This window comes from Rhineura floridana, chromosome 3 (assembly GCF_030035675.1).
Source record: "Rhineura floridana isolate rRhiFlo1 chromosome 3, rRhiFlo1.hap2, whole genome shotgun sequence".
NCBI classification, from domain to species: domain Eukaryota; kingdom Metazoa; phylum Chordata; class Lepidosauria; order Squamata; family Rhineuridae; genus Rhineura; species Rhineura floridana.
This window is the reverse complement of record NC_084482.1, coordinates 30839568-30863374: the sequence shown is the minus strand read 5'-3', so window position 1 is coordinate 30863374 and position 23807 is coordinate 30839568. Positions and strand designations below refer to the sequence as shown.

Genomic DNA, 23807 nt, shown 5'->3' with positions numbered 1-23807 from the left:
TGGGAAAAACCACAAGGTGGAATTCTCCCTTCCCCCTGTACAATTTTGAAAGATGCAGAAGACCTCTTGGTTGCCAGGCCCAGCCTCCAAGAGGCCTTCTGTATCTTTAAAAGTTGTGCAGGGGGAAGGGAGAATTTCACCTTGTGGTTTTTCCCATTACAGGGTTGCAAGCACACCTGCACTTGGCTGACTTTCCCTTCTCCTAAAGATACAGGATCAGGATCAGGCCCTAAGCCTGGCAACCCTAATAAAGGGATCTTTGCTGAATAGAACTGACTTTTCAGTAAGTATTACAGAAGAATTTTAGCCCATGGAAAGGCACTGCTGGATACCACTACATGAAGTCCTCTGCAAGTTACCTTTTTAATTCCACTTCCAGTGAATTGCGGAAAAGGCACACACCGTAGTACTAAAGGGCTCTACCATAGAAGGAACCTAATTCCAAGTAAGTGTGCATAGGATTGCAGTACTAAACACACGAGAAGCATTTATTTATTTTTATTTATTTATTAAATTTATACCCCGCCTTACGGCCAAAAGGCCCTCAAGGTGGCTTACAAAAGAAAATGAACATAACAATACATCAATAGAACATAATACATCAATAAAATAATACAATTCTCAAAATTAAATAACAATTCTCAAAATCAGATAACAAATAACATCTTCCTCCTCCTCCTCCTCCTGAATTGGCTGAAGAGCACTCCAGCCTTCATCAATGACAGATGCCTAAGCCTGCATAATATTATAATACTGAAAGTTGTGTCCCTGGCAACTCTGAAATTAGTTTGAGAGTAGGTGATTGCTTTTAGGAGTTTTTAACTGTTTTTAGAGGCTCTTTTTAATTTTTTGTGTAAGTTTTAAATGTATTGCTTTAGTACTGACATGTTTTAACTGATTCAATGGTGATAGCAGGCTTCCTGCTTGTTGGCTCATCCTGTTTTATTGCTTCCTGTTGGGCAAGGCTGGGGGATTAAGGGTGAGCTTGTTTTTCTTCTCCCTTATTTTCAGTTTCTGGGGGAGGGAATTACCAATTGTTATATATAGCCAAATAATCTCTATTCAACATCTAATTTGGGCTTCTTTTGTGCTCTTATGCGACTTTAAACGGGGAATAGAAAAAGGAGAAGATCCATGTGTAGCTGAAACGAACACTCTGGAGATGTTGCTTTAAATTAGTATTACAAAGGGATTGGAGGAAACCGCTTTAAGCCTCACATGCGAAAATGGAATCTTTGTAAAACCGGAAATGCTCAGACCTTTGGAACTAGCTATGAGTCGGGAGATCGTTGCAACGCCGGAAACTCACGACATCTGCTAGGCGGGACTACCAGATTGTTGCTAACCTTCGTCTTCGTTCTGACGGCTCCTTTCTAAAAAAAAAAAAGAATCGAAATCCTTTCAAGGGAGCTCTAAAAAGAAGGGCGGCAGTCCTCACCATATTTCTCCCGCCAAACAAACCATTCCCTCTTATGTGTATTTTACTTGATGTTAAACCTACCGAGTTTGATGGCCCTTACTCCCAGGGAAGGGCCAAGTTACATAAGGGGTTTACTCCAACTGTATGCAAACTGACTTGCGAGAAAGTCCCGGTGTACTCAGGGCGGCTTACTTCCAGGTAAACAGATGTAGGACTGGGCTACCGGGGTGCACCAGGGCTACCACCTTTCCATTGTATGTTCGCTCGGGACTAAATCCCATCGAGGTCGGTGGAGCTTTACTCCTAAGCAAGTATGCTCAGGAGGACCGAGGACCGCAGCAGCGCCCCGCGATCCTACGCCCTCTTATTGGTAAGTAAGCCCTGCTGTGTTCCCCGGGGCTGCTGCTCTTTATAGTAAAAAAGTGTGTCCCGAGGTTAATGAGGGAGAGCGCGCCCCCCCCCCCGCTATTTGTCATGTGCCGAATTACCGGTGAGCGAGAAGCAGGAGGCCTGTCCCCCCCCCTCGCCTTTTGTAATGATTGCTGTTTTTAGAAGGGTAACGGGGCATAATGGTAACGAAAGCTTGTTTGGAGGGGGTGCATCATTCAGAGCATTTGATTTGTCCATACACTACTGTGTAACGGTATGCTTGTGTTAGTGCAGTTGGCGCACAGGCCGCCCTTGTAAATGCTCATTCCCTCCTCCTTTACCCTGCCTGCTCGAGGCCAACGCAGCCGTGCTACCAACGCGGCATAACTAGCCCCGCCGGTTGTGTTTGCGGACCTGGGAAAGGCTGAGGCGCACAATGAGTGGGGGAGCCGCCGCCGCGCGCGTCCTTGGGCGTGTAGTATTTTGGGTTCGGAGGCTTCTATTTTTAGCCCCATTGATGGCTGGGATTCCGACGACGTCAATGGAGCCCGGCGTTGACGTCACGGAGGCTCCTTCCTGACCGGGGCGGACAGGCGGGGTTTGCAGAAAATAAAGCAGCAGACGGATGAAGAGAGCAGCCGGGGCGATCGCGTGGGGTGTAGGAGACGGCAGCAGCGGCAGGACTAGCGGGGGTCAGGCTGCTGCGTCCCGCGAGAAAGAGGGTAGGCGGGCTCCGAATGGCTCTGGACGTCAAGTTCCAGATCCCACCGCTGGACTGCCTGTCTGCCTGCCTGCCTGCCTTCGAAAGGACGCAGAGGAAGCAGGAGTGGGAATCGAGGACCATGAGTGATTGCCAGGTGAGATGGGGGGATGTGCTGGGGGCTGGGCGAATCAATTTCCCAGCCTCCCCTAAACGTAATGCAATCTATGCATGGCTTCTCAGAAATAAGGCCCACTGACTTCACTGGGGTTTTCTCCCAGGTAATGACAGTGAAGTGTAGCCTTGGATCGTTCTTAAATCTGGGATCTAAGTTTAGTCCGTTGCCCCCCTTTCGGTTGGAAGGAAAGGCTATGGTGCTATATCAAGGCACTATACTTCCCTTTAATTCGGTGGCATAAGACCCCTGGATCTTTTACCACCTTCAGTGGGAAGATGAAACTAAGGTTTTAAACTGTGAGGTGTGGGGACATTTCACCCCCTTGCCCATGTATTTGTTATGCTTCAATCCTATTCACATTGACTCAGGAGTAAACGCCATTAGATTCAATTGACTGACATTTTAATAAACATATGTAAGGACGGAGCTGTTTAACATGGCTTTTATTTCTCTGGGTTCTTGTAAGGGATCTGATACCTAAGGCTTTCATTCATTCCTAGAATATTTTGGGTTAGACCCCAAGTATGCTTACTTAAATAAAAATATGTTGGCTAGAAGATGGTGTTAAAGGGATTCTGTTCTGAAGGCTTCTGACCACTTTTCTCTTCCCTTGGAGTTTGCAAAGCCTGGGTTACTTCTGGTCTTCTCTTACTGCAAGGTTCCCATATTGTTTCCAGGTAGGAGAGCAGAAACGCTTTTACTTCAGAGGATATATACATATCTCTTTAAAATTCACCATGACTCCCCTGCAGGATAATCCATTTCTTGCTGTAACATCCATCTGCCAGACGGATTTGCTTGAGATGTAAGTTAGACTGTGCATATTTGTATATCTGCAGTCGCATTGGGTAAGCATGAAATGTGGGATTTGTCACAGAATATCTTTAGTAACAAAAAAGCAAGTTTCTAGTCCTTGTGGATGTGAAGTTAAGCCTGAAACTAACTGGGCATGATCTGGTAAAATACTTACAGCTTGTGGTGGGGAGAGGCTGGGCAGTGAGCATTCATAATTTAATGTGGCTCCTTATCTTTTGTGGAAAACAAATCTGCGCACACGTTATTGTTTACAGTTTTTAGCTGCCTTGGATGTTTTAGTGTGTAATGGTGGGGCAAAAATTTAAGTAAGAAATAAACCGCCCAAATTCTTTTGCTTGCCAACGAATTAGATACTTGGTGCAGAAGTACACTCTTGCCTTAGTTATGGTCTGCAAAACATTAAGAGGTTAGCAAAGAGGGTTAACTTATGGTATTGACTAAGGTCCAGAGAGCATGCCGTTTGGTTGGATAAGATAGTTAATTGGCTCAAAGCAAGAGTGATAGCAATGTGCTGCTCCTTCACGACCCCACTGCATGGAACTCTTTCCTAGATACCAGACATGCACACACCCCATTTGATGAGTTGGATAAAACAGGGCTGTGGAGTCGGTACGTCAAACCTTCGACTCCTCTATTTTTCTACTGTCCAACTCCTTCATAAATGGCAAATGTATATTATTTTATTTTATTTTTTATTATTTGATTTATATCCTGCCCTTCCTCCCAGCAGGAGCCCAGGGCAGCAAACAGAAATGCTAAAAACACTTCAAGACATCATAAAAAGACCTTAAAATACATTAAAACAACACAAAAATTATTAATTTTATTTTGAAGCTGGAGTCGGTACATTTCTACCAACTCCGACTCCACCCAAAATGGCTTCCAACTCCACGACTCCGACTCCACAGCCCTGGGATAAAATACCATGACTTGACTCCCTAATGCCCACTGTATATAGCTGGCACTTCCTGATATAAGCTTCCATTCAGTAGGCCACGGATTGCAGACCTGTGGCCTTCCAGATTTTGCTAAACTCCAGCTTCCATCAGCCCCAATCGATATGGCCAATGGTAAGGGATGATAGGAATTATAGTCCAACAGGTTTTCTCTCTTTGCTGGTAGGTCAGGTATCAAAGGCTACTAGCCACATTGGCTATGCTCTGCCTCCACAGTCAGAGACAGTATGCTTCTTCACACCAATTGCTGGAAACTGCAGGAGTGGGGGAGAGAGTGCGCTTTTGTGCTCAGATCCTGCTTGCAGGCATCCCATGGGCATCTGGTTGGCCACTGTGAGAACAGGATACTGGACTAGATGGGCCACTGGCCTGATCCAGCAGGCTCTTCTTATGTTCTTCTGGTCATGAAAATGTAACTTGAAGATTCCTACCCCCACCCATCATGAGTGTCTTTGTGGTACCTGACCTTCTCTCAGGCTGTGATGGAATTCAGATGAAAGCATTCTATTTTCATACGGTGTTTCTGTGCCAAAAGAAATGAAAGTCTCTTATCTAGGTATTGGCAAACAGCAGGGCCACCTCGCTGCTCTGCTCAGCAAAGGGGGTCATGACATATGTGAGAATCTGCTTGCTCAAAGGTAGTTGTTTTGACTTCCTGATTAATTGGTAGTGGATCATGGTAGGATCTCTGTTCTTAAAAATTGGGATTTTAACATGATTTGAGCACTGGTTTTTGAGACAAGTGGCACTTTCTATAGTGCTAAAATGTGTGTGTTAAAATGTGGCAAAACAAACTAACTGTGCTGAAATGGACAGAAAGATTCATCCTGCTTAGACACATCCCTTGTTTTTTGGCATCTACTGTACTGGGACTCCCAAACCTCTGAGCTTTGGGTAGAAAGTGTGGTTTTAGGAGGTCCATAGGGGATGGGTGGGGAAAGATCCCTACTTTAGAAGGGATTCCCCCTATGGCCTATATATGGCTCTTAAAGAGTTCTTTCAGGACCTGCTGACGTGAGCCAGTGCCTGTCCAGCTGCTGACGTCCAGTGGTGGGTGGGATACCCCTTACGCTTTCTCTGACGCCCTTGTGGGCTTGGCTTCCTCTTCAACACAAACATGCGTGTGTTTAGCATGCTGCCTGCCAAAAACTTGCTAGCAGTTCCTGGCCTAGCCCCTGATGATTGAAACCAGCTGTGCGCTATTGCCCTCCACCGTGGTTGACAAGCAGCCAGATGGCTTCTGCACAAGGTGCTCACTGCACCTGCAGGTTTTTTCAAAAGAGAGAATGCCAGTCCGATTCCACGACGAGCAAAAGAAACGCTCCTGTTCATGTGGCAAATAACTACCCTATGGAACTTTCTGCTAGTGGTGAGTTACAGATCATAGCAAGAATTCCTTTTGATGGTGAGGGGGGAAACCCTGTAAATAATTGTGGCTGCAAGCGTTCTGAGTGAAATAGATGATCATGTTTAGATAGAGGGCTAAATTTCTGTCTGGAAATGAGTTGTTAAATCCATCTCACCCCACCTCCGCCCCCAAAGAATGATTTTTATTAAGTTTTAATTGCTTTTTCTGTGTGATTGTGAGTCACTAGTGAGTTTTACAAATAGACTGCCTCAAACAATTCAGCCAATTAAAACAGAAGGCAGGGGGTGGGGGTTCTGGGTGGGGGAGAAAGGGAGGGAACTATTTACCATGGAAGAAATAATTAGATTAACTAGTTCTGTTCACTGTGGCAATATTAAAGAACTCATTCCCCACTTTGTCAACACCCAACGAGGGAACATATTAGTTTAAATCTCTGGTGGTGGCCCCAAACACTAATCTGAAATTAGGGGTGCATAAGCCAGGGATGAAGAACCAGTGGCCCCTCCAAATGTTGATGGTCAGGAGGACAGGTGCTGTAGTTCATTGGTCACACTGGATGGGGCTGATGGGAGTTGTAGTCCTACAACATCCCAGATATCAAAATTAGACACTGAGAACATTCCCACAAACTTGCACTCTTAAGTAAATGGGGAGGGTTACCACTTTAAACATCCTAATTCAGTGAGAGAGGATGGTTATATTATATTGAAGGACAGTATGACTTCCTAAAAACAAAAATGCCTTTCTTGCCGAACCAGGCTCTTCCTCTTAACTGTGTTGCTTTTCTTGGAAGATCTCTCCAAAACTCAGCGCTCAGGCTGACATGTTCGTACACCTTGTTCTTCAGCTGTCTGGCTGTGCCAGGAAAGGTTCTTTTGCTGTTAGGCTGGCTGCCAATCAAAATGGCCCCCTGTAAGCATGTGCCACAGGTGTACATTGCCTAGGGGAAGAGAACTTGTTGAATAATAAAGAAGTCATTTTGGGTCAGGTTACCTGGGCAGAGAAAGGCTTCTTTTCTTTAGTTTTTTCTCTCTCTATGCAGTACTGGGGAGAACTATCTCCCCTTCCCCCAAACAGGCTTTATGTCAATGTTAGTTTTAGATCCGCCACAGCATTCCCCTATGAACACAAAACTGAGAATGTCAAAAGAACTTGGCCCACTGGAGTCCTGTATTATGCAGGGGGTTGGACTCGGGGGCCTTATGGGCATCTTCCAAGTCATTCTATGACTTGACCAAAGTTTTGCTGTGAGCCAGTGGAAGAGATGGACTGGGAGATTCAAGATTCACTGAGCTTTAATATAATATAATATGAATACTGTGTCCAGTTCTGGTCTCCACACTTCAAGAAGGATGCAGACAAACTGGAACGGGTTCAGAGGAGGGCAACAAAGCTGATCAGGGGACTGGAAACAAAGCCCTATGAGGAGAGACTGAAAGAACTGGGCATGTTTAGCCTGGAGAAGAGAAGACTGAGGGGAGATCTGATAGCACTCTTCAAGTACATGAAAGGTTGTCACATAGAGGAGGGCCGGGATCTCTTCTTGATCGTCCCAGAGTGCAGGACACGGAATAATGGGCTCAAGTTGCAGGAAGCCAGATTTCGACTGGACATCAGGAAAAACTTCCTAACTGTTACAGCAGCCTTTCCCAACCAGTGTGCCTCCAGATGTTGTTGGACCACAGCTCCCATCATCCTCAGCCAGCGTTGCCAATGGCTGAGGCTGATGGGAGTTGTGGTCCAACAACATCTGGAGGCACACTGGTTGGGAAAGGCTGTGTTAGAGCCATACAACAATGGAACCAATTACCTGAAGAGGTGGTGGGCTCTCTGACACTGGAGGCATTCAAGAGGCGGTTGGACAGCCACCTGTCAGGAATGCCTTGATTTGGATTCCTGCATTGAGAAGGGGGTTGGACTCGATGGCCTTATAGGCCCCTTCCAACTCTACTGTTCTATGATTTATATATTTTCAGGCCCAGTGAACGATCAGAGAGAACTCAAGATAGCTCAGCAACTCCGCACTAAGCAGTCCCAAACTTGCCTAGATGGGGGACCCATTGGAAGCCACATGCAAAACCAGGATACAAGTATAGCCCTTCTCAGATAACACTAATAGTACCCTAAAATCTGCAATCCAACTATTTTACTCAACTCGCCACACATTCTTATTTTTTAAATTACATTTCTTTCCCACCTTTCCTCCAAGGAGCTCACGGTGTCGTACGAACATGGTTCTCCCCCTCCCAATTTTATCCTGGCAACAAACCTGTGAGGTAGGTTAGGATGAGACACAGTGACTGGCCCAAGGTCACCCAGTGAGCTTCATGCCGAGTAGGATTCTGGTCTCCCAGGTCCTAGTCTGACACTCTAACCGCTACACATCGGCTCTCATTCATCCCAAGGACGTTGGGATGGCCAAAGTGAGGGGGGAGGTAGTTTGTGTTAACCTTGAAATGTATTATAAATTGTATTTTTATTGTTTATTGTTTTATTGATGTATTACTGTTGTTTTATTGATGTATTACTGTTGTTTTATTGATATATTATTGATGTTTTATTGGTGTATCTTTATTTTGATGCTCTTTTTGTAAGCCGCCTTGAGGGCCTTTTGGCCAGAAGGCGGGGTAGAAATATTAAAATCAAATCAAAATCAAATCAAATACAAGATTTACCCTATACATCTTCACAACAACCTAGTTGTGTGGTTAGGTTGAAAAACTAATTGGCTTAAAAATGTAAAGTAAGCTTTGTTGCTGAATGGGGTTCAGATCCTGGGTCTCCCAGGCCTTAAAGTCCCATACTGTTTTTCTATGACCCTTTTGCCCACAGGGCTTTTACCCCTTCAAGCTGCCAGAATCTTCTGTGCATGCAAGGAGTGTTAAGCTTGCCTTGATGAGATAAAGGTCTAGGTCCTTAACTTGGCTTTGAGACCTTCAACCGAGTGAGGCACCAGCAATCCTGGGTAGCACTTCCCTCCTTAAAAGTTTCTGTACTGTCTAAAATATCCCACAATGCCAGCCAGGAACTCCAAGCCCCTTGGCACATTCTTGTGCAGAACACTCAGCAGTAGGCGAGGAGGACTTTGTTCTTTTTGCTCATCTGGTGGGCACCTGGGCTGTCGGGAGGGGGCACAATCACCCACTTCCCAGTTGTTCTCTTAAGTTCCCAAAGTGCCAGACCCAACAGGATATCGGATTGTGTGTCTAGGCAGGATCAAGATGCTAATGGGCAAGGCAGAGTGCCAGGGGCCTTGTTTCACCTGGGGAAGGAGTAGCTTTTGTGTGTTAGAATCCAGGAATTGCACTACAATCCATCTCCGTCTCTCAGTGTGGGTGGTTCTAGCGGCTGGCGGGAGAGCTGTAGAGCCCAGGGGCGATACACACTTGATACATTCAGGGTGTTAAAATGACAAGCGGCACCTCTGGGTGACCTTTTGGCAGCGCTCGCTATTGCATGCGTTTGTTCCTTTTGTGCACGGTGGCATGTTCCAACACAACTCTCCTCTTCCTTGTGTGCGCTTTGTTGCTTGTGCACAGCCCATGGTTCTCTGATATGCTATGGTGGCTTGTCAGGGATTTTTCACAGGCTGTGATGGCAGCGGCTATGTGGTTTTGCAGGGATCAGATGTGCCAAATAAGCATCCAGGAGCTGGGGAGAAAAAACACACCTTTTGGTGATGGCCGCAGAATACGTTACCAGGGTTGTGTTCCTGCTTTTCAGCCTAGTCCAGCAGAATTAATGGGGAGCTCTTGGAATCCTTAACCAAAGCATTTTATTGTCAACAATGCAGATGGCTGGCAGGGGAACCAAAATGGGCTACACCCGAGGAACATACGGGCCTTGGTTGAGTAGATGCAGCCCTTATAACCTTGTGTGAATGCAGCCCAAGAACATGAGGAAAGCAAAAGGCAGGGCATACAAAGTTGGAATGTGACTTCAGAATCCTCTGCGGTCGTAGAAACCTCCAGGACATACTTCCAACTTTGGTCAAGGCAACGCTATTGGCCAAATTGATAGTAACATATCAGTGTTGTGTGCCACATCCAGCCCAGCTGGCTGCTCTGCTCAAAGTGTGACAATGCCCAGAGTCCTTTGTGTTTGGGGCAGAGAATTCTGGGATCTTCCTCTCTTCTGTCTGCCTGTTCATCTGTTGTGTCTCAAGAGGGATGGAATGAATGGCACAGTCCATCGGTGGTAGAGAGGGCCACTCAAGAGGGTTGTAGTATTGGTCGAGTTGGTGGGAGTTTGCCTGGCCTTTGACTTCTTACTATCCATGCAAAGTGATCCTCTGGCAAAAAAAAAGAAAAAGATACTTGCCAAAAGGAAATGTAAGCAGTTGGTAACAAAAACAACACTATAAAAGATTCAAAAAAATCAATTTTACAAACTAAGTCAACTAAAGGCATGCCTAATAAGGAGAACACTTACGAAGTTTTGTAGAGGCAATTTATAATGCACAGTTCTGTACCTTGTCTGGTAGTTCATATGAGGATTTTAGGATTGCTGCAAAAAGCCCCCGCTCCTTCCAAATCTACTGTTTCTTTTCTCCCCCCCCCCATTTTGGACAATGGTATCTTGAAATCTCAACTCAATGTATGTGAGTGAGAGATTGATGGAGGAACATTGAGACGCAACCTAGAAAAGATGTTTGTTACAGAAACACTTTGAGTAACTCAGCAAGTAGCTTATTGCCCTCCCTGCTAAGTCCCTGCCACCCAGTTCCAAGCTCAGAAGTCTGACGCATAAGTTAGGAACACTCTGAAATGCAAGGGTTGCCTTGGGAACATAACCCGAGTACCAGGTTTGCAAGCCATCTTTTCTTTAGAACCAGACGGTGCCGGAACAGTTTGCATAGCTATCTTTTTTGGGGGGATGACTTTGATGAGATTGGCAGTACATGATGTTGCCGGGTGTTAAAGCAGGATCCATCTTGGCAGTGGATACAGGGTTGACTGCTTGCTCTGTCAACTTGACTGATGGGTAAAAAATGGTCACATTTAGTTTCAATTGAACCATAACAAAAAGAGCCTTTTTTTTGTAATTAGCATGAGTTGGGAACTAAACATCTTCAACTGTTGTAAATCAGTTACTACTTAGCCCCAGCCTGCATGGCCAGTTTTTGGGGATCTCTACCAATCTGTTAGCTAACCAGGTAACAATGTTACCTGTTGTAATCTGGAGGGCCACAGGTTCCCCATCCCCGACTATAGTAGCTGATCAAGTTGCACAACTGATCAAGTTGATCTTTGAGGAAAAAATATGAAGAATCTTTCCTCTTCCTTCCAATATTATCTTAAATTACTGAGAGAGATGCTTATTTATATATACGAATAGTGGTCTCGGTTCACTGAATGCTGCCCCTTATATAACCAAAACGGCACCATCCACATACAAGAGGGTCCGCACACAAGAAGTCCTGACAGGCTTGGGGAAACACAAAGATCTGCAAAAGTACAAAAAATCTTGGTGGTGGGGAGGGAACCTTTAAAAAATCAGGAACAACCAATGAGAACTGATCGTGCTCAGTGACATGGAATGCTGACTGACTGTTGGTGAAAACCAAAAAACTAGGTGGGTAGTGGGGATGGAGTGCCTGGAATCCTGAAAAGAGGTGTGCTGCATGCTGCAACGTTGTTTTATCTCGGCCAAATGTATTTTATTTCAGCTTTTCTAGATCATTTTAACTGGCTGGTTTTTATTGCTAGAGCTGCCTTCTCAATTTTGGATTACATTATTGCTATTAACATGTTGGTGAAGCATGGAACCCAGTGTACAGTGTGTTTGGTGTACATTGTGTTCCACAAGTACATAACAGGTTTTTTGCTTGGCAGCTTTAGAGATTTCTTTTGAGTATATGAGAGGGAAGAAGGCTTTGCTGAAGCAGAGAGATCCGAGTAGGTTTTCCTGTCTTCTCCTGACACCCCCGAGTGGCAAGCCACGTTTCCATGCATTCCTGGGACGGTCGTGCCTCCCTCTTAGACTTCCATAAGCCTGCAAGCCTCAAACCACTTTGAAGTCCCCATAATCAATTCATTGTGGAACTTTCCACTGAATCAATGTGAGGATTGGTTGTCTTCTACATATACACCCCTTTCCAAATTGTTTCATAACATCTCTGACATCTGGTGCCTAGTCTGGGGTTTGTTTGTTTGTATTTTTTGCACTCTCTTCTTTTTTTTCTTCTCAGATTGTCATTAACTACATTTTTTTCTGGTCAGATCAAGATGGTTTCTTCACAATCACTTTCAAACTGATTGGTCACATCAGTGTTCTCTTTTTCCAAGGAGCTCAGTGGCATTTCTATTTTTATCCTTGCAACAAACTTGTAAGGTAGGGTAGGCAGAGAAAAACAGCGGTCTTATGGCGAAGCCCTTTTTATGCTCAGAGTCCAATCCTGCATTCATAATTCTGCACAAACCTTTATTGAAATCCCAGTATTTTATGGGGAAAATGATAACAGAGGTGAGACTCTGAGCCCCTCTCTGAGGATAGGGGGCTGGCTAGATCAGAGATAGGGATGCTGTGGCCTTCCAGATGTTGCTGGACTCCATCATCCATGAAGAATGGCCATGGTGGCTGAAGCTGGTGAGAGTTGGTTTCAACACCAGCTAGAGAACTCCAGGTTCCCAGTCCTTGGGCTAGATTATCTTCAGCTTTCCAGTGATTCTGTGATGTGAGAGTCCTAGAATCTGTTTACCAACATAACTTTTGTTTTTGACCAACCTGACTTTAAAAAAAAGGCACTATCAGTTCTAATTCCTGAAATTTTAGGTTTGTCCTAAAAAGCCAGCACTTGAGAGTGCTGGGGAAAGATCCAACTGACGATGACATTCCTCTCCGCACCAGCTGCTCCAGGATTCCCGCCAGGGCTTTGTCTCAAACATGCAATAAAAACACATCTTGTTATGTCGTCGGTCTTAACAAACGTGAGGCCTTTAAGCAAAACCCGAGACTGCTGAGGCTAAAAATATTTTTAACAATAGGAAAATACATCAATCTTTCCAGCCGTTGAGTTATCGGTGTCTTTTATGCTTGGCCTACAAAATTCCACTTGGAGGTTGCAGTCTCTGATAGATCGCCAAGTTGGAGAATGGAGAGGGGGGAGAGAGGAGGGGGAAAAGAGGATACGAGACAGAGGGAAAACTGCTGGCTGATGGTTAACTTTGTTTTCATGATACCAAACTCTTTGCAAAGTGCTGGGGTTTGACTGCTGGGGTAAATGATCTTTAAGAGGTAGGTATTGTGAAATCAAGTTTCCATTATTATTACCGTCATCATCATCATCATTAAGAATTCAAACACATTTCAATCACAGGAATAGGGTAGGTTCTGAAAACATACATCTCAGGAGCTGAGGCTGGATTTTACAACACCCCTCCCTCTTGTAGCCTGACCCTATGCATCTTCACTCAAAATTAAGCCCCGTAGAGTTCAACGGGGCTTATGTTAGTATTGTAGCCTTTAGGTTGGGTATAGGAGTGGGGCCTATTTAGAACAAGCTAGGGAGGAGGATGTGGCACAACTAGAATTAGTGAGCTCTGCCTGTCATGGGCTCCACCTTCTCCTTTTGGCCTCTGTGCCTTCTGCCCTACCAGCCTTAATGGACACCAGCCACCACTGACCAACTGGATGCCTTTTTGGAAGCTCAACAAAAGGGGCTTCAAAGCAAGAGTCCTTGCCTCCTGTTGCTGCCCAGCAGCTGCAGTTCAGCAGCCTACAGCCTTTAAACATAGAGGATCCATATAACCATCACAGCTTTATCAAGTAACACCTGGCACGTTGTGATGGGATTTCCCCCCCTTCTCTTTCTTGTGATAAGCAACTCAGGATGTCATTTAAGCTTAACAAGAACCCTTGCGGGCTGTCTTGACAAAGATGTTGACATACCCAGGGCTTCTCAGTGAGCTTTCGAGTTGCGCTGTCCTCATTCAGGTCCACCACTCTAGTACAGGTAGGGAGAACCTAAGAATGCAACACAGCATTCTCTGAATTCTGATGAGCAGAGAGGCAGGAGAGCATTGCTGGGCCACTTAGTTCTGGTCAGTTCCTGGGATTCTTGCAAAGAATACTGGACTGAGACTTGGACTGATCTAGCACATCTCACACTTGAGCAGCCAGGTGTATTCAGTACAGATTACTTACCCCTTCACGGTTGGGGAATCCTGAGTACAAACCCTTGTTTTGGAAAAGGAAGACACCTCAATGGACCACAGGGATTCTCCTAATTTAAACAACAACCATCCAAGACCTACCTGTGCCACAAAAGCTGTATTGGGTTCATGGTGTCTTTTAAAGTGCTCAAGTAACTTCTTCAGTGGGATTGACTAGGAAGATCTGCAGCATATTGAGGCTTCTTAAAGTGGATAGTCTGGTGAAAGTTTGGGGCTATAAACTTCTGTGGTGACTCATTTGTTCTTTAGGGTATATGTGCTCACTCACACTCACAGATAGACACAGACACATACTCTACCTACTTCTGGATCACTGGATTGAAGCCCGCCTTTTGGCACCAGATTGAGTGACTGGGTCATAGCAGATCATCAAAATGTTCAGGTAGTCTGCCTTCCTCAGAAGGATGTCTGTTTTCTTGACCTGTCATAATTTTCTGTAGATTTTTTTTATGCTCTTGGATTTTTATTGTGTTATGTAACCTCTACTTTTAATTGTGAGCTGTTTAGTGGGGCCTTTTTAGGATTGAAATGCAGGACATTAAAAAAAAAATTTTTAATAACATTGTTTTGGAACTAATACACATACACACCTCCTCATCTGTTAGCATATTTGTGAACTTTCCATAATGTCATTCAAGAGTTCCTTTGTGGGCGACAGGTACACAGATCATACCCTCTTGTGCAAAATTGCTAAGAACTGCATGTGTGTTACCCACATAGGACCTCTTCCGTCATTGGCTGATCTATTGTGACATTATGGAACAGAGGTCACAAATCCTAACAGGTGATCTAGGGAAGGGTCAGTCCCAGAACATTAGTGTAGTTGTAATGTGATGAGGAAAGTGGCCTAGAGAGAAACCTCACTCGGGGGTGAGTGGGAGAGAGAGTGTGAACGCGAGCAGCTGGGGAGCTAAAGAGCCTGAATATCTTGGTTCAAAAACAGCAAAATGTTGGTCTCTTACTAGCCAAGTACAGCAAGCTGTCACAATGACTGTTATCTCAGGCCTCTCTGCTTGTTGGAGTACAAAATAATATTTCCTGATTTCTGCCATTGCCAATTCATTCAAAAATCAAGATGTGGGGGCATCACTGGGCAGGACTCAGTGAACTGGAATGAAATCCAATAGCCTCAACAGAGCTATACCCTGAAAAATTCTTCACATGTTTGCTTCCTACTGTAGTCATTGCAACCAAATAGAACATATTGAGCACAAAAAAGTGGGGGGGGAAATATTGATTAAAAACTTGCTTCTGATAATGATAGTGTCCCAGGTCACCTTAGAATGTAACTACAGCCTGGAAAAATTCTGTGATAATTTGGAGTGGCGGTAGTTCCTGATGTGTACTTGACTGTCATGAGGAGGATGTGACAGGTGTTAAGGCTTTTAATACAAGTTTTATGGGTCTGGTTTTCACTGTACCTTTTGCTATTTTGCCTTAGACCTGTTGTTGGGCTACAGCTCCCATAATCCCTTTCCATTGTCCATGCTGGCTGAGGCTGTTGGGAGCTGGAGTCCCAACAACACCTGGACAGCCATAGATTCCCCACCTCTGCCTATAACCAGGATTAAGAGGAGTTGTTTTTTAAAGAGCATATTGTCCCATGTAATGAAAAAAAAATCCAAAGAAGCAGAAGAGTCAATTGGAAGAGTGAATAAAATAGAGGGGACTACCAAAATGGCCAGTTGCAGGATTCATGAACTCTTAAGTCACTGTTTTATATATCCAGTCAAGATGGCTAAACACTAACAGCATTCAACCCCCCCCCCCGAGCTTGGTGTATAAGTTATGGGGCTTCTAGTTTGAATATGGAAGATGAACAACTGCCAGCACAAGTCTAAAGTGGAGTTCAAAGGTCTAACTTAATACTTGTGGTGCTCTGCCTTCAGAGACTAGGTTAGTGGCAACCAGGGTCACAGCCTTTCCTGTAATGAAGCCCTGTTTATGGAATTCCCTTCCCAGAAACAGGGCTGATTTGATTTAAATCACAGTTTAAATTACTAGTGAGGAAGATTCTATTTAATCATCATTTTTAGTAGAAGTACATTATTGTTTAATACATATTCAGAGATGTAGGTTTCATTAGAAGGTACACAGTAAGCAATTCTCAATTGTTTTCAGATTACTTTTCATCAAAAATGAGGCGATAATTTGGTCATTTTAGTATAGTGCTAAGGCAGAATGAACTTGTGAAGTCATTCAGGAGATGAACCAGAACCAGCTCCACCTGTTCAATTAATCATGATATTTTTGTCATGATGTGCCAGAATCACCACCACCAAAAAGGCTTTTAAATTGTACTAACAAGACAGAATGAATGGTTCGTCTGATTAGTTTTCTTCAACAAATAACGACATTAAAACATGCACATGGATTTTTGAATGGTTAACTATTTCAGTTTTTAGATAAATGTAAAGTTCTTTAAAAAATAAAATTTAGGTAATTTCAACAGTCAACATGAGAAACTTAAAATATTGGGTGGTACAGTTAACTCAGTCTTCTTCTTCACCTTTGTCTTCCTTGTTCATTGTCTGGAAAACAAACACAAGCTTTCCAGCTTTTTCAGTTCCCAACATATTTCTCAATTTGGAATGAATTAGTCCAAAGGAAGAAAAAATTCTCTCTACATCTGCAGAAGAGGCTACTGCTGTTAAGAGCTGAATTACCACTTCAGTGGTCTCCTTCAGATCTGCTCCATCTCCCCAAATTCTCTATTCATTTCTACCTTTACACTTAGAGGTAAGGCAGAGAGAGAGAGAGAGAGAGAGAGAGAGAGAGAGAGAGCACTTCATGTATACCACCTGCAGAATAGGACTGATCAAGTCATCTCCCATCTCCATAAACTGCTGTTAACATATTCATAGAGTATAATAAGAAGTTGTATAATTAGTATCCATACTGATATCTTTGATCTAGGCTTTTTTTTACTACTGCTTTTAAGAAAATTTTGAAATCCCATTTAAAACCCTATTTTTAAAAAATAATAATCATTTTTTCAATACTGCCCAGAAATAACAACTGTGGCCCCAGCTTTTACTGTCTCTTAGATGTCCACATTTTATTTGCCCAAACGTTTTGATGCAGGCTGTGTTTTCTGTTCATTGTTTTGTCTGATATTATTGGTGTGATACATTGGATTTTATTTTAAAAATTTATATCCCACCCTTCCAGAAGGAGCACATTTTATTCTAAGTTATAAACTGTCTTGAAGGGTTAGTTGGGAGATGATAGGATGTGATCTAAGTAAAATTGCAGAGAGGAAAAACCAGGATTCGGAAGAGGGCTTGGGAAGCAGGCCTAAAGGGAGAGAAAGAGGGGCTTCCCTGAGGTGCAAAGTGAGGGAATGTCTGTGGTAGAGGTGCAGTCTCTGAGAAGATTCTGCAGGAGCCAGTGAAATACTTCTGAAAATTTATTTATGGTTGGGGCATTCAGGGAAAGCCAGCAACAGGTGCAAAGAGGCACATGCTGAAGGCTGACCTAGTTTTTTGGACTCCTTAGTCACCCTTGTCTCTAGTTTCTCTTGATTGATTGAGCAAACATGCTGGGGGGCGGTGGGTATCCACCAAGCTCTTTCCCAAAACAGAGCTGGCCAACTAGAGATGGCGAGAAAGTACACGTTTAATACAACTTGGCAGGGCTCTGCCATCATCTTTACACAGATCTAACTTCCCTAGTGGTGTCCACTTTGGAGATTTAATAAGCTTCATACTTGCAGTAGATTTTGTCAGCACCAGCGTTACAAGTGTATGGAGGATTTTTTAAGGGTTGTAACAGTTTAATAAATTGAATGTTTGTGAATGTATTAATGAAGAAGGTGCCCCTGACTGGGCAGCAATTTTTTTAAAAAATTTTTTATATATACATACATACATACATACATACATACATATACACACACACACACTGTCCTGTATGTGTGAGAAGCAAGGATGCCTACTACAAAAATATGTGTGCATCATCGAAAAACACAGTATGTGTCTTGCTGCAGCAGTACTGTCTACCATCCACACATCCTCCAGACCTGCCATGATTTCAGCTCCATCATGTGCCTTTTAAAACCATTCCCTGAGGGCTAATTAATTGCACTGCAAAAAAACGAGAAAACATCTCAGCCCTGGTAAATGGGCGTAGAAAAGTGCACTGTCCGGCCTGCTAGAATTTATTATCTCGGTAGGACTGCAATATTAGTATGATTGTAATGGCCTTGCACCTGTGCCTTTAACAGCAGCAGGACACAGAAATTAACCAGAGGTTTTCTCATCACTTCAGGCCAGGAAAGAAAGAAAGTCTGCGTTAAATCCGGTGCGTCAGGCCGCAATGCCAGTTTTTTTTTTTAACGTATCAACCCCAATTCCTCAGATTTGTAGTTTTCATTGTCTCTGATGACTGGGTCTTTGGGCATATCATTCTGGACGGGAGTCTCTGTGTTTATCGCTGGCGGTGTCTTGACGCTGAGGCTTTTGTGATCATCGGAGCAGTGCCTCTCGTTCCTCCTCTCCCCCCCCCCCGGCACGGGTTGATTTTCGCGGTCTCTCGATGGGCTAATCGCTCTCCTCCTTAGACATGTCGGCGTGTCTGACCGGCCCCTGCTCCCAGGAAGGGGAGGAGCTGTCGCACTGGTCGACTACAGGAGGCGAGGGAGGGTGCTGGAAGTATAGCCGCAAGGTGTAGTTTGGGATCGTCCTGAGAAGCGCGTGGCTGGAAGGGAGGATGCAACCAGAGCGTGGCGGGGAGAGGGGGTTGACGGCGTGTTTGCTCTGCAGGGAGGCTGTAGAGCGGTTCCGGAGATGGTGGATGGAGAAGCGGGAGAGCCGGTAGAAAACGGGCTCTGCAAGATTGCGCTCGCCTTACGAGTCCCTAAATCTTTATTTTGCAGTCGCCCCTTCATTTCCGCTCCTTGGATCCTCCTGTTCCCCCTTTTGGTTCTTCCTATGACACTTTTCCCCCTTTCTCTCTCTACCCCCCCCTCCCCGGCTTAGGGAAAGGCTCTATTTTTAGCCGGGGGCAGCTCGTTCTATTTTTAGATCAAACAATTCTAAGGCGTGCGTCAATGGAACCCCGCGTGCGTCACCCGCGCAGACATTCCGACCCCTCCCCTTGCTCCGCGAGCGCCGGAACATTCCGCCCCTTTTTGCCTTGTATGGTGAAGGCTGCAGCCGGGCGCGTGCGTCAGAGGATCCCCCCTCCTCCCTTGCCCACCCCTTCGCCCGTGCGTCACAGAGAGTTTAAGAGAATCTCCTGGCCACGGGCTGGTGAGCCCCAGTGGCTTTCTTGGTGTCTAGACTGTGTGCAGTTTTTCGTGCGGTCTCGCTCATATCTACGGGTTCGATCAGCGGCGAAGAAGGGAGTCGCCGTCTCTCGATGCAATTTTGGGTTTTTGAAAACACAACGACTTCCCTTCCAACCCATTAAAAAAAGTGGAAGGAACAGCAGCAAAACTACCTTTGAGCTGAGTTGGGTACGTGGATTTCTTAAAACTATTTTTTCGGAAAGCGCAGAACGTGCTTAAGCACGCCGGAGAGTCGACTTTGACATATGGAAGAGGGGAGATTTTTAAAGAGTGGGCTTGCATGGTGGGGAAGACGCGGGGTGCGCTTTATTTTGGAAAGCAGGAAATAATCTTGTAACACGCGGATTGCTTTGAGATGCGTTTGATTTTATATCTAGGGTGATCTTGAACGTTGAAAAGTTACTATGCGAAAGAATGGCGCGGGGGGGTGTAGAATGTTTTTCTGCAAAATCGGAAGGAAGGGTGGGCTAGGTGTAAACACTGGTAAGCAAGCAATAATAATGGTACTGCATTCTAAATACAGGACGGGTGTGCAGTTGTGCAGATTTTAACTTTGTTATCTTGATGATGCATCCTTTGGGTAAATAGTACTCGACCGGTAGACTTAAACCCTATTGAGTTCGACATTATTTGCTTCCAAGTAGGTCTATGTAGGGTTGCAGCCTTAGAAAAGTTACTCTAAGGTGGAGTGTAATACCAAGATCTGTGTGACTTTTTATTTTTATAGAGGGCAAACCTAGGGTTATGCCTGCATAGTTATTCCACATATGGCTAAGTAATGGCCCTGGGAGCATGGTAGAGCGAGCTGCATAAGTGTGAGGCAAGCAAATATAAAATAAAAATAAAATCAGCCTAGGATAATTATTTCTGAATTGCAAGAAAACAGCAAAAATGATCTAATGAGGAAAGTGTGAGTTGCTGATTTTAAGGACTTTCTCTTGGGGTAGTTTTTTTTCTTCCTAAGAGATGTTTGTATAATAGAAAATGTTGGCTCCGTTTGTACTTTGAAGGCTTAAAAGCGCAAGAGGATCTGGCTTGGGACTGAGTTTGGATCTAGGAAGCTGTAATGGTGCACTTGTTTCAAATGGCAGCTCTGGGAGCCCACATTTGCATTTTAAAGGGTGAAGTTGCAGTAACCTAAGCTTATGGGAGATTTGGCAGGTGTGTGCAAGTGACGTTAAGTGGTGGAGTTTACTTTATACTTTTTTAAACCTTCTATAGCCTTGATGGTTACAGCAGTGCAGTCTGACAGGGATGGCACCTCTGTTGGGGCAAAAGTCAATGGTGTCTGGTTTGGAAGGAAGGCAATTTGTGTTACTGAAAAGCAGCCTGATGTTTGATAGGCAAAGTGCAGTGTGCAGCCAGCACCGGTGGGCTCTGAATAAGGCATCTCTAACAAAAACTTTTTGATTACAAGTCCCCGTTACTGAAAAACTGCTACTACTATTTTTTTGTTTTTGGTGATTGTTATACTCCATATTTTTGAGAGGAAAAAAATAAGGGAATATGTCTTTATCAAGTAGCCTCTGACTTGTTAGACATGTGCAGGTCTCAAGTTAAGCAGAAGTGTTCTTCATCAGATTGATTGTTCCCTGTCTTGGTAAAGATTTCTGCATAATTTATAAGCTTCTTTGCAAAGCATGAAAGCTTCAAGCTTATTTCCTTATTCTGAAGGCCACAGATGAAGAGCTGTTTGTGCCAGATTCTTGTCTATGGGAGGTAAAGTGTTGTATCCCTGGGGACATCTGAGCCTAGTCGGGTTGGAGCATTTTTCTTGCAGTGCTTAAGCCAACTACTGATTCTGTATTTGTATCTGGAATGTAGAAATTCCTCTTTAATATGTTAAAAAGGCATGTGTGTGTGCATGGAAGATTTTGGAGCACTTTCTATCTGTCTGTTTTCTTCCCCCTGCTTCTCAAAAAGGATGCTCCTAAAAAAAAAATTTATTTGCAAAGCAGCTTGGTATCTGCACAGGTGCTGAAGTGCATAAATCAGGGAGGGCTCCTCCATCATGGCCTCTTTCATGTGGCTTCTTGGGGGCTTGCAGTTCCTGGCGTGTTCTGAGCAACAGGTGCAGCATCAAGTTCGAGCACCTGGCAGCCCATTTTTTTTTCACAGCTAACCAGGCTCTTCTTGTTTCCAAGTTGGGCGCTAGGCTTCAAAGGCTGAGAGTCAGCTTGCAACAGGTTTTTGTTGTTCCAAACACATCACAGGCATCTTCTTTTCCAGGCCACATCAAGTTTTTTGCAAGTGAGATGGGGGAAATGTGAAAATCTCTGTAGAAGTCGCTTGTTCAGTTAGCTGTGGATATAAAATGTAGATTTTAGTCATAGCTTAATCTAAGCAGCCCCTATGGAAAGCAATGGTTAACAATCAGTTTTAGTGTCCATTTTCATGATAAAATCTCATGGTTTGGCTGTCTCATTCTGTCTTTTTTGTTTTTGTGTACAGCGCTTAGAAATGTAAATAAGTAAGCAGTATATAAATAAATAAATAAATAAATATGTATAAATATATATATATATATATATATATATATATATATAAGTGACATTCTGGATTCAATGGGACTCACTCCCAGGTAAAGATGTATAGGATTGGAGCCTTATACATTACAAAAAAGATACTGGGCTTCTAAAAATTTGATATCAGCACCTGAATAACTTTGGGGCTGACTTCAAATTATTAGAAGCCGTGTGCGTGTATTGACAGGATGGAGTGCAGAGTTGATTACTGTGTCCGTCAGCAATCCATCAGGTGTGGCTTTCCCCATCATCGTAACTCTATGAATTTCTACTCTGTGAAATTCACCTGTTGTGTTTCTTCATGCTCTGTAGCTGTTAAAGCAACAGGAGAAAAAACACTGCCAGTGTCAGTGTAATAGTTGTACATCTGGGACAAGGCCAGCATGCATCCACTCCATTCAGGTGGGCTTGAGCACAAGCAATTATTTTCAGCAGTTAACACTGGAACATCTTGGCCAATGAATAGTGCTTTTTCTCTCTAGAGTGGGAAGATAATCCAAACCCATTAGTTTCAAATTGACAATAATAATGCATTCCTTGTTTCAAACGCCCTTGAAAAACCACCCATCCATCTCTGCTTAGAAACAGCACAATTGCATGAGCATTGGCAGCTACTGATTTTGGTTGTAAGGTTGGGAATCTTTCGGTGTTTTATCCCCACTATACATTTAAAGCAGTATCGTATCACTTTAAACAGTCATGGCTTCCCCCAAAGAATCCTGGGAACTGTAGTTGTGAAGGGTGCTGAGAGTTGTTAGGAGACCCCTGTACCATTCTACCATTCCCGGATATACCTGGAAAGAGGGATTGATTGTTAAACCACTCTGGGAATTGTACCTCTGTGTTGAGGAATAGGGTTCTAACAACTCTCAGCACCCTTCACAAACTACACTTCCCAGGATTCTCTGGGGGCAGCCGTGACTATTTAATGTGATGTGATACTGGTTTAAATGTATAGTGCAGATGGGACCTTGCACTGATAAAATCATGTGCAGAGACAGTGATCCATCATCACCACCACCACTATTGTTTTGGCTTTCCAGCAGGGGGTGCCCTTGAGCAATCTAAATACAGCAGGTCACTGAGCGAGCTGCAGGGGCTAGTGCATCACTTGTAGTGCCCCATACTGTTTCTCTAAACTACTGGTGTGGCCTACATTGTAGACCAACTCCCATCAGCCCTAGGCAGCATAGCCAATAGTCAGGGATGATGGGAGTTGTAGGTAGCCTAGTAGCATCTGGAGGGTCACTGTTTTGCCACGCTTCCTCTAAACATTCAGATTTTCTGACCACTGCTGGGGAAAGTATGCAGGATTTGAATGACACAGAACAACTACACTGATGTAGTTTTAAAGGCAGAAATCCTTAGGTCACTAGCCCTGGAATAACTCTCTTGAGATCAGTGGGATTTCTCCAGCTGTGCTTCAAGGTTGTGTCTCTTTACTAGTGTCTTTGTATTTGTCTCGACCTTTGCAACAAAGAAGGGAAAACAGCATCTGAACGACCAAGCTGTGAAATGGAAGAGAAACATGCAGGGAGGCCAACTTGTAGAGAGAGATGCCGTGGGGGGGGGGGAGGAATAGCTAACTATCGGTCTGTTGTTGCTTATTTGTGAGTGTTACAGCCGCCATTTGTGTTTTTCAAACAAGTATCTCGAAAGGGTGGGCTGGCTGAGTTGGAGAGGTGAATGCGTTCTTATGGCAATGCTGCACTGTTAACCGTTGCTGGGAGGGCTGCACGATAGTGGGAAATGAGACTGGTATTGCAGAGAGAAAAAATACTAGTGCTTGGAGGGCTCTGTGGGAGGGAACTGCTCCCCCAGCTGGATGCCACAACTTCCCTAAGGCAAGGCAGTAATGACCAGTTCTTCTGGAGTTCAGTTCGCTGGCCCTTGAGGCTTTGTGGAAAGAGTCTCCGTCTAGATTTGCATGAATAAACATGTGTTTAAGCACTATCCTAAACAGCAAGGTGGAAAAGAATGGTGAAACCTGGGAGGGCCTCTGCAGGTGAA

General features: G+C 44.2%; 1 protein-coding gene across 6 annotated transcripts in view; it reads left to right on the top strand.

Annotated features, from left to right (window-relative positions):
• The first annotated feature begins 278 nt into the window (after window positions 1-278).
• NR4A1 (nuclear receptor subfamily 4 group A member 1) overlaps window positions 279-23807 on the top strand; it is a 43279-nt gene continuing 19750 nt past the window's right edge. The window contains exon 1 of one of the 6 annotated variants that reach the window (XM_061615210.1): window positions 279-445. The gene's annotated coding sequence lies outside the window, so the exon portion shown is untranslated. The other 5 variants (XM_061615213.1, XM_061615214.1, XM_061615211.1 and 2 more) reach the window with 5 other exon arrangements.